The sequence below is a fragment of the Nycticebus coucang genome, chromosome 5 (genome assembly GCF_027406575.1).
Source record: "Nycticebus coucang isolate mNycCou1 chromosome 5, mNycCou1.pri, whole genome shotgun sequence".
NCBI lineage: Eukaryota > Metazoa > Chordata > Mammalia > Primates > Lorisidae > Nycticebus > Nycticebus coucang.
The window spans coordinates 84,848,805-84,864,016 of record NC_069784.1 but is presented as its reverse complement, the minus strand read 5'-3'; the positions used below and the strand labels follow the sequence as shown (position 1 = coordinate 84,864,016).

Genomic DNA, 15,212 nt, shown 5'->3' with positions numbered 1-15,212 from the left:
GACTGCCTGGGTAAATCTGTTATCCACCACTTCTGAGCTGTGTGAACTTGGGCAAGTTATTTAACATCCTTAAGTCTCAGTTTCTTTACCTATAAAATGGGAATGGCATGATAATCTCTACTGCATAGGATTCTTATAAATGAGAGATTACATGAAAAGGGCTTCATATACAGGGTGCCCATAAAGTTGCAATTGGCCACGAAGTTTATGGCCACCCTGTGTTCTTTAGTAAATGTTAACTATAATCATGAGAACAAAAGTTATTTCTGCATATCACTGAATCCCAGTCCAACACAGAATCCTCTCAAGCTGATGTTTGCATTGGAAAACACGACCCTTTAGAACAAAGGCTGTCTTCAATGTGAATGAAGACCTTACCAATATCTGACAGAAGGATTGCCCTTCAAACGGAGACTACTCTAAGCAGATTTGCATTTGGGATGCCTCCAAATTAACCTGTTCCCTCTGGTTGCCTCTTGCTAACCACCAGTCCAGTAGTGTTTGTGTGGAAAGACTGGAGCATGCTGCTTGTGGTCTGAACCAGAAATGTAACCACAGCGCCAAAGAAAATTAACAACGTGGCACAACCTAAGCATCTTGATCATGGGCCAGAGTGGGCCAGAGCCCAGCAAGACTTAGAGAGATGTTAGTTCAGAGTGGACTCCTTTCCTTAACACACCTCTTAGTTAATACTAGTCATACCACCAAATTTCCTTTTTCTTACCTAGTTAGCTTAAATTTTTCTTAGAATTAAAAACATTGAGGATTTTAGAAAATATGTATTTAATTTCTTAAGACCTATGGTCCTGGTTGCATAAAGAAAGAAATCCAATTAAATTGGATTTATATGTGTGTGTGTGTGTGGAAAGAGAGAGAGAGAGACATACGTACGTATTTTTTATACAAGCCAGCTTTCGTTGATTTCAGTTGTAGGCTTCATTGCCAAATTAACCTGTCAGATGACAATTCCCGCATCCCAGACACACCCAAAGAACAAGCCACAACAATAGCCCCTCAGGGAGGAGGCAGAGGAATAAGGACTCTGGGATCAGACTCATAAACCCTCACAGAGCTGGGTAGGAAAACCACAAAGTCCTTTCTTTGGGGTAAATTCTGTTAAGGCATTTTCTTCTTTTGCAGGGCTTGGAGAATATTTTTGATTACTAAGAAGAATTTATTTTATTATTCGAAGAAGCATTTTAAAGCCATCACGGGCCTAATAGCTCAGCCCATTCCAGGTGCTTTGTGCCTGTGGGATTGCGCGTGAGGCCACAGGTGTGAGCACAAACACCGCAGTGGGAAAGAGGTGCTGGCTAAATTTAAATTATTCGCCTTGTTTTCTTTCCTTCTCCTCTCCCTCCTCCTCCTTTTTCTTCCTCCTCCTCCTCCTTCTTTAATGAAATCACCTTATATGAAAAGAACAAAATACAGAACAACAAAATTTGATGATTAAAGGAACTAAAGTAGTAAATGACTTCTTGCTCAGAATGGAAAAGTCTGACTTAAAAATATTAATCTTTTCCTACTTTCAGAATCCCAGAAGAGAGATTGCTTATTTCTTTTCTAATGTGACTCTGCACATACATTCAGAAAAACCTCAAGTTGTAATTACATTTTTTCACTCTCAGTAACTGGCCGATTTACAGCCTACGTAGTAATTAACCCTAGCTGATGTTTAGTCCCGGCTGAATCTGCTTGCTGCTTACCCTTAGGGGTAAGCCGTGTATTTGTAGATGGATGTTTCCTCTTATGGGAGATACCTGAAAATACCCCAATATCCCAGAGTGAATGAAATGAGCAATGAGGATTCTTTACAAAAGGAAAAGAAAAAAAAATTGCTTTCACTGGATGTATTTGATTTGCCACAGAAAAGGCAAGGGAACCGGGAAATGGATAGTAGCCCTTCTCCTGTGTGAGGACCATTCACCCCATGGGGGGCCCAACATGTTGAGGAGGGTTGAAACGCTTGTGTGAACACAGGTGTGGAGCCCAGGGTACAGTTTTAATGAACCAGACACATGTTGAAGGTAGCTGAAGAGATAATACGTGCAACCATGGGTAGGCACACTGCTCTGGCAAATGCACAGCCTCTCCTGAACAATGATGCCATTGCAATATTTCTTTTTGTTTTATTCGTCCAAAGTCAAGTATTCAGTCTCTCAGATCACTAATATATCTCATAAGCCCAGCGTTGGCCCCTACTGCTGCAGGACTGGGACAAAGAGATGATGTTACAGTCTGGTTTCTATGGCAACAGAGGAGGAGTAATGAAAACTGAAATGTTGGAAACACCCATTCTGACAATTGTGACATAATTCAGGTTATTACAAGGACGTAACTACCAAAGAAGCAGAAGTATCATTACCTTGCAGCTCATGTCGATAAAAAAGCTCCCCTGCACATTTCTCTTACTTGGGCTGCTAGGAGGAAGGAAACAGGAGAAACACACACACATGCACACACACACGCACACACACACACCCCAACCTCATTTTCTGCATGTAAAATGTGTGTGTTCTTTAAAAGCCAGTGGTTGGCTGGTTTTCCGGACATGATGTGGTTGAAGCTGTCATCGTAATGGAAATTCATTGCTGTAGCTATGGTAAATCGAGTTTTCTGCTGTGCTGAATGCATTAGTCTAATGAGATGTTTGCAGCCGGAGAGCAGGGCTGCTGGAGACTAACTGAGAGCTACTAACACACAGTGGAAGATAGCTTTCGTAATACTCGGTTTGCTTGTGCCGAAAGTCATCCGTCTTCTGAGTCAACACTCCTGACCTGGTAGACAACCTGATCAGGGCTCTCGTGAACAGCTGTAGGTAAGGGTGTGCTGGTGACATGGGATCCTTCTCTTTTCACTGTCAGCATGACAGGCTACCTGTTTCAGTTTTTCTGGGTTGCATGCCTGTGTCTATGGCAATGCACGCATGTCCTGCCCTGAAACCACTGAGCCCAGTAGGTAAACTTTAGTTCCTCCTATGCGAAATACAATGTTTAATTTTCTAACCAGATCTCAGAGGAGAAGATGTAGCATAGAATTATATAATTTATAAATTTCGGTTACGTACACGTCCATTACTCTTTAACTCTGCACTTAAATATGTACAAAGTTATTTTGTTTTCTAAATGTGGACTCAAATAACTGTCTAACTCACCCCCCACTCCACCCTCTCTGAGTTAATTTTGCTTTGCTTTGTTTCTTAATTTAAAGAATTGTAGTATGTCTTGGGATAAAAAATATTTATCTAAAATTTGATTATTAAAAGTGGTATGTTATGAACATATAGAAGTGTCTTTTAACTGAATTTTATTTTGAATATCCTGGATGGACTGTTTTTGTGCTGACTAAGTTACCAGGCATAGAGGAAAATGGTAATTATTGCTAATTGTTGGTTTTAGTTTAGGGAAGGGGAACAGGTGACTATTGAGCGTTCTGAGCAGTTTTCCCAAGTTCAAATACAGTCACTTCCTTCCCAAGTGGAACACTGTGTGTCTTGAGTTAAGTGTCCACATGTCGCCCCAGGCACAAAGTGTCCCATCCAGGGTGCTTGCTGGCTGGACAGGACCAGCACATGAGTCTCAGCTGCAGGCTGCTCAGTCCTCTTGCTGACAGTTGATGTGCTAAGCCAAAGTTCTCTCCACTGTCTGGGACGGTGAATGAGAGGAAGCTCATTGTGTTGTCTCTGGATTCCATGACGGTACTTGTTAGGCAATCAGTAGCTTTGTGAGAAAGTGGCTTTGTCCTCAGAGACAGGGGAGCTTGAGAAAGTGGTGCAGGTGCTTCAGAATGGAGGTGTTTATTGTGTATTCTGTTTTTCTTCGCTTTCGACCAAAGGAATTATGTTTGAAGAAAGGGGGGGCACAGCTGCTTTTTTCTCAATACTTTTTCTTTTTAACAAAATAGAACACAGGAAGTGAAAGCTTACAAATAAAATAACTACCAAGGAATTCTTGGTGTGGCAAATTATCTGGGGTATGGTATTTGTCGGGGGCATGGTATTTGTGTAGAGCATTTCTTGTATTGCTTGGTAGAACAATTCTGGGAAAATGAGAGGCTACATGGGTGAAGACCACCTGGACGATTAGTACCAAGTGACTATCAAAACAAAAACGTCACCGCAGAATCTTCAGTTTTAGAAGTCGTTGGTGGCTTGAACATCTTTACCTTGTAAGAATATTTGTGACTTGTTTTCTTTAGCTCTTTAAATGTATGTGGAGGAACTCTAGTATGTTTTGGTAAATTTATCAGCCTGCATGATTTGTGGAATTATAAGAAAGGGACAAATCGCACAAAAATCCAATTCTTTTGTGTTTAATATGTTTCCATTTTTTTCCTTGTGCCACCAGTATCACTTTTATTTTTGGTGCAAAAAAGGGAAATATACAGTAATAGAAAGACAAAGCAAGAAGAGAAATAAGAGTAAACTGCTTTCCGTTATTTCTTTTCTTCTGCGGCTGTGTTTTCAAGGCTAGGGAGACCAGCAGAAGGAGTTTCACTTTCTGCTTCTCGGGCTCCTGGGGGCGGAGGGTGACCGTCGTGCTCCAACAGACAGGTAAGCAGAGCATTTAAGCCTCCAGAAAACAACCCAAACCCAGATGCTGACACCCCACTGTAAGAACGTTGAAAAAACACTGCCCACTATAAAAATTCAAGCAATACCTCCAACTACAAAGATAGTATTTTTAAATTTAAAAAAATTTAAATGATGGAAAAATCTCAACCACATTGCCTTAAACCTTTCATCCTGGGGTGACTTTTATTTATGTTTTTTCAATCTCAGTTTTGGATCTCAAATTCTTATATTCAACAAGTTTAAGAAAACATAACCGAAGTTCTCTGAAATCCTAATAAGGAATGCTCAGAGAGGACTAACCTTTCAGTGAATCTGGGGAGTTACAGAGTTTTTCGTGGGTCTGTTTATGGTTTTGCGTGGCTGAATTCTCAGCTTCCCGCACACATCCACTGGTCCTTCATTCCGGGCACGTCAGAGCAACATGTGGTCCGGGCAGAGGTGGTGGCTGGAGCTAGAAAATCATCCCTGGGGGCCCTGTCGGAGCTCCGGGGAACAGTTTTTCTCCCCAGGTCTGTGCCCCACCCCCAAGCCTTAGCATCACATGAGGGGACTCCTGGGAGCTGGGCTGTGCTCACCATACCCCACATGTCCTGACCACAGAGGGAGGGGACACTGCCCCTCCCCCCGGTTGGGAGCTTTAAAATTCCACACACCTCCAGTTAATCCTTCCACTGACCCCTCAGGTCTTATTTGGGGATGAAATGGGGGGAAAAGGGAAAGGAGATGAGAGAGGACCCTCTTTCAATCTAATTATCAAGGAGCATAAAATCTGGTCTAACATTTTGGGGATGAAGTTTGTGAAAGCAATTCCTTCCGGGGTGATCACACAAACTTCTTTTGGTGGGCAAATCTGACATTTCTAAGAAGGTGCATTTTAAAAATGTCCCCTTGGACATCTTATTTCTCAATCCTGCAATCTCCCAAATGTACACATTTTTTAAATGGTTTTGTTGCCTTCAAAAGCAAACAGGTGACGAAAGACAGAGGGAGATTAACAACAGCCTCGGGAGAAAAATCAAACTGTTTGGTTTAGATATAAAATCAAACCATTTGGTTTAGATATAATCTAACAGAAGCCACCAGGGTGTCTAGTAAATGACTCTAAATTTTAATTAATGACTCACAAAAGCCACACCACATGCTTTAAAAATTACCCTTTTATCAATAAGGTGATAATTAACTTTCTCTGGAATTAGCAATTCTTTCAGCCCCGGGCAGTAGGCAGCCTAGTAAGTTCTCTGGAATGCTGCCAGGTTTTAACAATTGGTCTTTTGGCAAAACTACTGGATTTTAATTCAAACATCTATCGTGACATTTCCCAATGTGATTCAAAGGCTATTAGGGTCACCCAAATCATAGTAAAACGTCTAAGGTCAGGGAGTAGCATGGAAGGTCCGAATGCATCAGAGTATGCCGTTTGCTCTTTCTTCATTTTTCCTTTTCCACCCTGCCCCGCCTCCCCCCTGCCTTGGCGAGAGCGCTGGGCTCTGGTCTCTGGTCTCTGCTCTGGTCCCCGCTCTGGTCTCTGCTCTGATCCCTTCTCTGGTCCCTGCCCTGGTCTTTGCCTGGTCTCTGCTCGAGTCCCTGCTCCGGTCCCTGCTCCGGTCCCTGCTCCGGTCCCTGTTCTGGTCCCTGTTCTGGTCCCTGCTCTGGTCCCTGCTCTGGTCTCTGCTTTGGTCCCTGCTCTGGTCTCTGCTCTGGTCTCTGCTCTTCTCTCTGCTCTGGTCCCTGCTCTGGTCCCTTCTCGGGTCTCTGTTCGGGTCCCTGCTCTGGTCCCTGCTCTGGTCTCTGCTCTGGTCCCTGCTCTGGTCCCTTCTCGGGTCTCTGTTCTAGTCCCTGCTCTGGTCCCTGCTCGGGTCTCTGCTCTGGTCCCTGCTCTGGTCTCTGCTCGGGTCCCTGCTCTGGTCCCTGCTCTGGTCCCTGCTAGGGTCTCTGCTCGGGTCCCTGCTCAAGTCCCTGCTCTGGTCCCTGCTCTGGTCCCTGCTCTGGTCCCTGCTCGGGTCCCTGGGTCCCTGCTCTGGTCCCTGCTAGGGTCTCTGCTCGAGTCCCTGCTCTGGTCTCTGCTCTGGTCCCTGCTCTGGTCTCTGCTCTGGTCCCTTCTCCGGTCTCTGTTCTAGTCCCTGCTCTGGTCCCTTCTCGGGTCTCTGCTCTGGTCTCTCTGTGAGTCGCAGTGGCGACCCCCCACTTGCCGGCGCACCCACGCCGAGTGCGAGCGCTTTGGCGGGCAGCCCACGCGTGCTAAGCGGCCTCATTGCTGCGTTCCTTCTTGGTCTTTCTGCAAACCGTCACCGCGGTTGGTCAGATGCCGAGCTTGGACGGAGGAAGCGGAGCTCTGGGGCCATCTTGGTCCTTTTTACAGAGCCTCCCAGTGCAGCTTGTTCTCACGTACACACCCTGATGTCTGCTGAAGCACCAAGCAGTCAGCATTTCAGAGCCACCTGCCCCGAACCAACCCTCCCAGACACGCCCACTTCCAGCGCTGCTGGCCACTGGTGGGCGACTCTGGGCACAGCCTCTTGAGGGCACTGCTCTTTGGCCACAGAGGCTAGAAGGTGCCCCTCGCCCCCTCAGAAGCAGGGCCCTTAGCCTCGCTGCGCTCCTGCTTCTCTGGGCCAGGAGTCTGGGCCAGGGCGGCACGCTGGTGACAAGGCTTTCCGCTGGAAGGAAAACACGCTGCAAAAACATCCTTGCCTTCGGGCAGGTGGCGTGACCAGCAGCAAGGAAAATCTGGGCATTCTAGAATAAATCAGCACTCAACCATCAGGGGAGGCCCTTCGCTACCACAGAGGAGCTAAAACACCTCTCGCTTCTTGGGATCATTGCTTCTCAGACTACTATTTCACGACAGAAAGGAATTTATGACCCAGTGGCAGTTCTCAGTTTATAGTAGGCTGAAAAGTCATTGCACTGAGTCTAATTCTGAGGCAATGGGCGTTCGTCCTGAGATCCACACTGCAGATTTCCCGAGGTTGTTACTATGCACCAGTAGTCCCAGTTGTGTTGTGCAGGGAGTCCAGTGTAGGGAACTTCGTTCACGCCTCTTTGCTCTCCCATAGACTCAGACATATTTGCCTAAGTTTTTGTTTGTGGGAGGCAGATGTACTCTTTCTTCCTTCTTTTTTTTTTTTTTTGGCAACTGCATTTATTGATAAATAGAACTTGGTTCCTCCACTGCTGATTTTTAAGAACCATTGCACGTTCCTGCAGCCAGGCTATATCAGCCTTTGGAGCAAAGGGCTGAGTTGAAGAGTGGCCTTACTTTCTCCAGAAGGCATACAAGATAGAAGCAGAGGAATGGAACTGGCTGTTCTGGGAAAATTAATGTGCCAGGGAAAAATAGTGGCAACACTATGCTTTGAAAGGTGGTGATGTTGAACACTTAGCCCTACAATGGTGACTCAGTTTGGGGGAGCTGAATATTTGTTAACAAAAGCCTATGTCCTTTTTCTTTTCTTGTGCTAATCATTATATAGCAAGAGTCCTTATTCTTTCGGAACCAGAAACTCATGGCTGGAATGTGATCCTAAACAAATGTACAGCCTTTTATGAAGATGGGTACTTAACTTGGGGACTAATGCTGAGCTGGGCAAAGCAAAGAATTTTCCCAGTTGGGTCTAACTCCAGCCCGGGGAAAGTGGCACCAAGTAAAGAGGTCCAAGAACCAAGCACAGAGGGCTATTCCTTCTCCCTTCCAGTGAGGACTGAACTGTCACCTGTATCACAGGTACAGTTCAGAGAAGATTTACAATAGCTATGAGGAGCACCCAGCTCCCAGCTCACAGACTTTTCTTTTGGGTTGAAGGAAAGACTTTCTCTTTTTCTTTCCTCTTTTGTCCACAGGTCATCCTGGGACATCATTGCTCTGATGAGAAAACCAGGGTTGAACACTAAGGACTGTGTTTTTCCCTGGTGGCCAGAGCCAGGCCCTGAGCCCTACAACCAGGCAGCTGGAATGCTCAGAGAGGCCATGTTGGAGGTTCTGCCTTGGATGCAGCCTTTGAGTCAGCATGCTGCTGGCCTCAGCATTTTAATCCTATTTTGACAGGCAGCTTTTGCCTTGGTGAATGAGGAAAGGAAGAACTGAAAAAAAAAAACACAAGGTGAAAGCCAATTCAGGGGCATTCCTGCCTTTGGTTTTGGAGACAGGATTTGGAGGGCATGTAACTTAATTCCTTTGGGCCTAACCATTTCTGAGATATTACAGGACTCTCAGAATCCTTTTTGTTCTTTGTAGCCTTCCAAAGAAGAGGCTGACCTCTTTCCTTCACAGTCCTTTAGGATCCAGTACCCTCATTGTTGGGGAGTCCTGGCGATGCCAAGGCTTTATCAAACAATTAGCTATTAAGGCATGCCATTTATTCCATCGAGAGAAGAACTCAACAGTGTTGCATGAGGCGTTGAGTTTATTGATCAGTAAACAGCTCCACTGTGGGAATAGATTTCTGTTATTTTTCAATCATGAGAAACCTGTGGTAACATGTTAGTTTCAAGTAAGGTTTGGTTCATGCTGCTGCCATTGTGGTCTGTGCTGGAGGAGTTTGCCTTGAGAATTAGGGGTCAAAACCATGGCCATCTGTGCATTGACCTTTGTATTGGGACTTTTCCCTTTTGAACACTAAAAAGATGCTGAAGCTGTCAAGACCTCATTTGTAAAAAAACCTTCAAGTAGAAAGCTGTCAGTAGCTAAAATTGGGGTGCAAGGTACAAAGCATAGAAACAGTGAAAAAACTTGGGTTTTAATACTTGAAATCACCACCAATGGTATGAAAACAGCTCTTGTTTTGAATGTTTGTAACATAATTAATACTAAAGACTTAACATAAATAAAGAGGGCAAACTCTGGGTGGGGTAATGTTGGTGCCTGACGTGGAAATGGCTAATTGGTTGCGCAGTAAGGAGCTGTACAACTGTGTTGCCTTAATGGGACCAGGCGAGTATAAACTCTGTCCGGGGATGTGAAGTAGGGACTCCGCGTGGAGGGATACACATGACAATGTGTGTGGGCCAGTGACAGGCAATGTTTCTTTCTTTCTAGAACTTTCCCTTTTAGTTGGTGGTCATTTGGCATGGAACTCAGCCAGGAATAAAGTGACTAAATGTGCTCTGATAACAGAATAAGAAAAAAGTACATTCAGAGAGGTTTGTCTCATACACAGTTCCCTGGAGGCAGCCCAAATCTCTGTTCAGGATGAATGCTGAGAAACTGTGTTCTTATTAATTGGCCTGAGACCAGGGTAGTGTGGGATAAATTGAAAGTACAATCATGTAAAAATATGCATTTCTAGGCACAGGTTATGTCATTGTTTTTATGATTCTATTTGACATTTTCATGCCTAAAGGGAAAAAAAATTCTATGGCACCGAAGACCCAGCTGGTCCTTATAGATTTTTAACAGCAGCTAGAGTAGATTACAGAGCTTACGGGAAAATTTAAGCAAACCTAAGCCACCCTCTGGCAGAGATTTCCTGTATTCTGCTTGTGTATTTTGTGGGACAAGTTTTTTTATAAAAAAAATAAATAAATAGGGCGGCGCCTGTGGCTCAGTCAGTAAGGCACCGGCCCCATATATCGAGGGTGGCGGGTTCAAACCCGGCCCGGCTGAACTGCAACCAAAAAATAGCCAGGCGTTGTGGCGGGCGCCTGTAGTCCCAGCTACTCGGGAGGCTGAGGCAAGAGAATCGCTTAAGCCCAGGAGTTGGAGGTTGCTGTGAGCTGTGTGATGCCATGGCACTCTACCGAGGGCCATAAAGTGAGACTCTGTCTCTACAAAAAAAAATAATAATAAATAAATAAATAAAACAACTTCAAGTAGAAAGCTGTTCTGCTTGTACAAGTTGTCCCACATAGCATAAGAGCAGAATACAGGAAATGTCTCTGTGGACTATCAGTTTCCAGGGGTTTTCTTTCTCATCCCTGAGAACAGATTTAGGATGGAGTAAGGAGAATTTATACTGGAACCAGGGATCCACTGAAGTCCCAGAACATTTTTCCAACCAGCTCACTCCTCTCGGGAAGCTAGAAAGTTAAAATTATAACCAAAATAGATCTTGCGGGAGAAGATCTAACATTCAATGAAAGAGTTAGAAGCACAAACCTGTCCTCCTAGATGTGGTCTCTAAGTGAATGTCAGATTCTTAGACGGAATGGGTTTGAAGGCCTTCCTCCCAGGGCAAGGCTCAAACCTTTCCTTAGTGTCTCTGAAAAATGTCGACTCCATACTTCCATTGTAAGGGCACTCCAATTGTTAGCAAAGGCATCTTCACACACAACCCCCACTAGAAATTCCCCCAAATTTCTTCTCCAGTAACAACTTCCCCTGAGTCTACTTTTGTGCTCAGGGCTGCACGGAATAAATCTAATGGAGCCACCTAGATTCCAATTCAGAAAAGCCAGTTTAATGGCTATCAGTGTGACCCAGAGCAAGTGTCCTAATGTCCTGAGCTTCCCAGAACCCTGCCACCCACCTGGTATTCCTTGTCAGTTCCCACTGCTACATGGTCCCACGGAAACAGTATTTGGGGCCCAGGTGGTGGCTCACGCCTATAATCTTACCACTCTGGGAGGTGAATAGGTTGCTTGATCTCAGGAATTGAAGAACAGCCTGAGCAAGCTAGAGCAAGCAACCCCGTCTCTACTAAAAACAGAAAAACTAGCCGAGCCTCATGGAGAGCACCTGTACTCCCAGCTACTCTGGAAGCTGAGGCAAGAGGGTCGCTTGAACCCAGGAGTCTGAGGTTGCTGTCAGCTGTGATGCCACACCACTTTAGCCCAGGGTGACAGAGTGAGACCCTCTCTCTCTCCAAAAAAAAAAAAGAAGGAAAAGAAACAGCAGTATTTGGAAAAGGGAGTCATACATGATAAGTGCTGTAGAATGGTGATAAATACACATTTGCATTTATTGAGCATTATATGCTCAGGGAAGCCCTAAACATGCTTCATTTTATTTATCTTGTTTACCCCACACAGGAAGTCATCACAGGAAAGGCTATTTTTTATCTCTAACGCACAGATGGAGAAAGTGAGGCTTACGTTAAATAACTTGTCGAGGGCCACATGGCCACACGAAGTCCTCTGCATCTTTCCTTCTCCAGTTTGAGAAGGGGACTGGAGCACCCGTGTCCTTCCCCCCAAGAGGGCTGCGGAGAAAGAGCTCTTTCATGCTTTCAGAGCCAGCTGCTCCTGCTCCGCCTGGCTGGGCTGTTCCAGGTCTGGCAGGTTCCAGAAAGGAAATGATTCCCTGGTGTTTCCACTTGGAAAGGCATTTTGATCCATAGTAAACTTCTTTAAAGCAGGGGGCTCTCAGTCTTGTCGGACTCAATCCCCGTTTTTTATTAAATATTGTTTAGCAATCATGAGGTGAAATTCTCAGAAAATACTATATATACCTCCCCCCAGAGACACACCCTTACTTTAAGGAAACGTAATATAACATCATAAACAAAAATAGAAAGAGGAATGAAGACTAATTCATCTTTACTTCCAGGGCAGGTGCCCAGTGCTGGACATAGCACTGGCCAGGTGCTGACGCCTGCCCCCAGAAGCACGGTGTAGGCCAGCCCTTCAACATAGTCTAAATCCGAAGGGGGAGCTGGTGACTCAGATAACACCAGGTGCTGTTGCTGCTGGTGACACGATTTTCCAAAATGGTACATAAGTCTTGAAATTCTGAACAAAATAGAGAACAATCTTCCCTTGATTTACACACTAACTGTATTCCTGGAAAATGGCTGAATAGAAACCCATTGTTGTCTATATGTAAAATGAAGTGAGCCCTAGGTTGAGAACAGCAGGGTATTTTTGTATGGTGAGACAATGCTTTCGTGGTATGAGACTGATCCAGCCAGTGCAGGACATCCAGGACCCCTGACCTCTGCTCTCTAAGCACCAGTGATGCCCACTCTGCCCCAGGGTTGGACCACATACAGCCAACACCAACACATTTCCAAAATGCCTAGCTGCAGAGGACATTGCCACCCCTGCTGAGCACTTGTGGACCAGAGCAGCCACTCATTCTACACTCTCCTACCTCCCAAACACTCTAATTATGGCTTAGGAAAAAGATGGCTCTGCTTTGCCACTTCCCTAGGTGATCATTTTGCATCCTCTCAAAGATTATGGCAGAAATTCTGGGGAACTTTTTGCCTTCTGGGAAGATGCTCGCTAGTGAATGTCTTCTAAACGATGCAGCCTTAAGGTAGAAGATAGTAGACAGGCTCTGGGGGATGAGACTCTGGGAGAAAGAGGAGGAGGGAGGAAGCACAGGGGCACCACGCCGGTGTGGGAAGAACCCATCCTGAGAGTGGAGCCTCCAGTCCCAGACACCCCGGCTGATGCCACACAGACCACAGACAACCTGCCCAGGGGAGCCTTTCCTGAATTTCTGACCCACAAAATGGGGAGATATAACAAGTCACAAAGTATGAAGTAGTTTTTAATGCAGCAGCCAATAATTACAACACACAGTAACAGCCTTCTTCCTGTTGTATTATGTGTTATTATTATTATTCTTTTTTGGATGCCTAAGAAAGAAGAATCTGGCTGGGCATGGTGGCATGAACCTGTAGTCCCAGCAACCTATGAGGGTGAGGTGGGGGATTGTGCTCGAGGCTGAGAGTTTGAGGCCGCAGTGAGCTGTGATTGTGCCACTGCAGTCTAGGTCGGGTGACAGAGCGAGGCCCCATCTCTAAAACAGATGAACAAAAAAGTGTGTTTTCAGGGGGAGTGCTAGTTTAATAAGTGTGTATTTAATTTTACAGTTAGTTTTTTTTTTGTTGTTGTTGTTTGTTTGTTTTGATTTTTTGTAGTTTTTGGCCAGGGCCAGGTTTGAACCCGCCACCTCTGGTATATGGGGCTGGCGCCCTACTCCTTTGAGCCACAGGTGCTGCCCTACAGTTAGTTTTTTATAGCTATATTTTTGACAATAAATATGTGACTTGAATTTATGTATGACATTAAGTTTCATTTAAATATGTATTTTTTAAATAGGCCACTTAAAATTTCAGTTAAATATTAATAATACAGGAGGTATGTTAGGGTTCTCCAGAGAAAGAGAACCAATAGAATGTGAGTGTGTGCATGCGTGCAAAGGGACTATTGTGAGGAATTGGTTCACGTGATTATGGAGGCTGAGAAGTCCTAAGACTGCAGTTGGCAAGCTGCAGGCTCAGGAGAGTCCATGTGTAGTTCATTCTAAAAGCCAGCAGTCTCGAGATCCAAGAAAAGTTAATGTCTTAGTTCAAGTCTAAAGGCAGAAAAAACAATTGATATCCCAGCCAGAAGGCAGTCAAATCAGAGGAGTTCCCCCTTACTTAAGGGAGAGTCAGCCTTTTTGTTCTTTTCAGGTCTTCAGTGCATTGGACAAGGCCCACTCACAGCAGGGAGGGCAATCTGCTTTGCTCGGTTCACGAATTAAAGTGTTAATCTCATTCAAAAACACTCTTGAAGATACACTCAGAATAATGTTTGACAAATACCTGGGCACTCTGCGGCCTGATCAAGTTGACACATAAAATTAACCATTAGAGGTCAGGTGTGGTGGTTCATGCATGCAATCCTAGCATTTTGGGAGGCCAAAGTGGGAGGATTGCTTCAGCCTAGAAGTTCAAGACCAGCCTGTACAAGATACTAAGATACTGCCTCTAGAAAAAAAATTTAAAAATTAGCCAGGTGTGGTGTGGTGGTATGCACCTGTGGTCCCAGTTACTCTGGAGGCTGAGGCAAGAGGATCATTTGAGCCTCAGGGTTCAAGGCTGTAATGAGCTGTGATTGGGCCATTGCATTATATAGCCTGGGTGACAAAGTAGAACCCCTCTCCCAAAATTCACCATTAGAGGAGGTATTCAGACAGGGCAAATATTGCAAGGGTTATCAGATCTGAAGTTTGGTAATCGCTGCTTGGAGTCCTAGTCTCTGTTATGGCGGGTTTGGAGCTGAAACCCTGAATGGTATTGCCCAGTTCCTCTATGGAAACTCTGAGATTTTGATCTTTTTCATGTTTCCAGAGAAAATTATGTCTCATTTTCTCACTAGATACTAGAAAATATTCCCGGGGGTGACTAGGCCCTTGGTGGTGTGGAGGTTTGAGCCACCCTTCAGATTTCTAGCTCCAGTCTTGGGAGAGAGGAAGTTTCTCAGCAATCCACACCAACTGCCCCAGGCTGCTCAGAGTTCTGCATTTCAGTCTCCCTGCTGGCTCTCACACAGATCTGATGTCACACAAGCCTGGTCCTCCAGTGGGAGAAAGTCTGCCCTGGAAGTCAGAGTTGTTGGAAAACTTGCCTCACTATTTAATGTTAAGTCCTGCTCAGTGGTGACACAGATGAAACTGCTCATCAGCTCAGCTGGGATGTGTAAGATCCAATTGCACAGGAGCTATGACAGGTCCATGTCTCACAGCCATGGACATGTCCCCCCGGGACCCTCTTTTTTAGATGATGCTGTGTGGCACCATCAATTTCATTCATTCACAACCTACTTTCTGTGAATTTGTGTTCAAACTGTTTCTAGAAGCAGGATAAAAAGTCTTTAGGTCAGCAGTTTTATCTCTTTGGCCTTTTTTTTTTTTAGAGACAGAGTCTCACTTCGTTGCCCTCGGTAGAGTGCTGTAGCGTCACAGCTCACAGCACCCTCCGACTCCTGG

The 15,212-nt window shown here is 45.1% G+C and overlaps 1 protein-coding gene across 2 annotated transcripts in view; it reads left to right on the top strand.

Annotated features, from left to right (window-relative positions):
• The first annotated feature begins 2,594 nt into the window (after positions 1 to 2,594).
• The window catches only part of SCML4 (Scm polycomb group protein like 4), a 112,537-nt gene continuing 99,919 nt past the window's right edge, over positions 2,595 to 15,212 (top strand). The window contains exon 1 of one of the 2 annotated variants that reach the window (XM_053592285.1): positions 2,595 to 2,818. The gene's annotated coding sequence lies outside the window, so the exon portion shown is untranslated. The remainder of the gene's footprint in view (positions 2,819 to 15,212) is intronic. The other variant, XM_053592286.1, reaches the window with a different exon arrangement.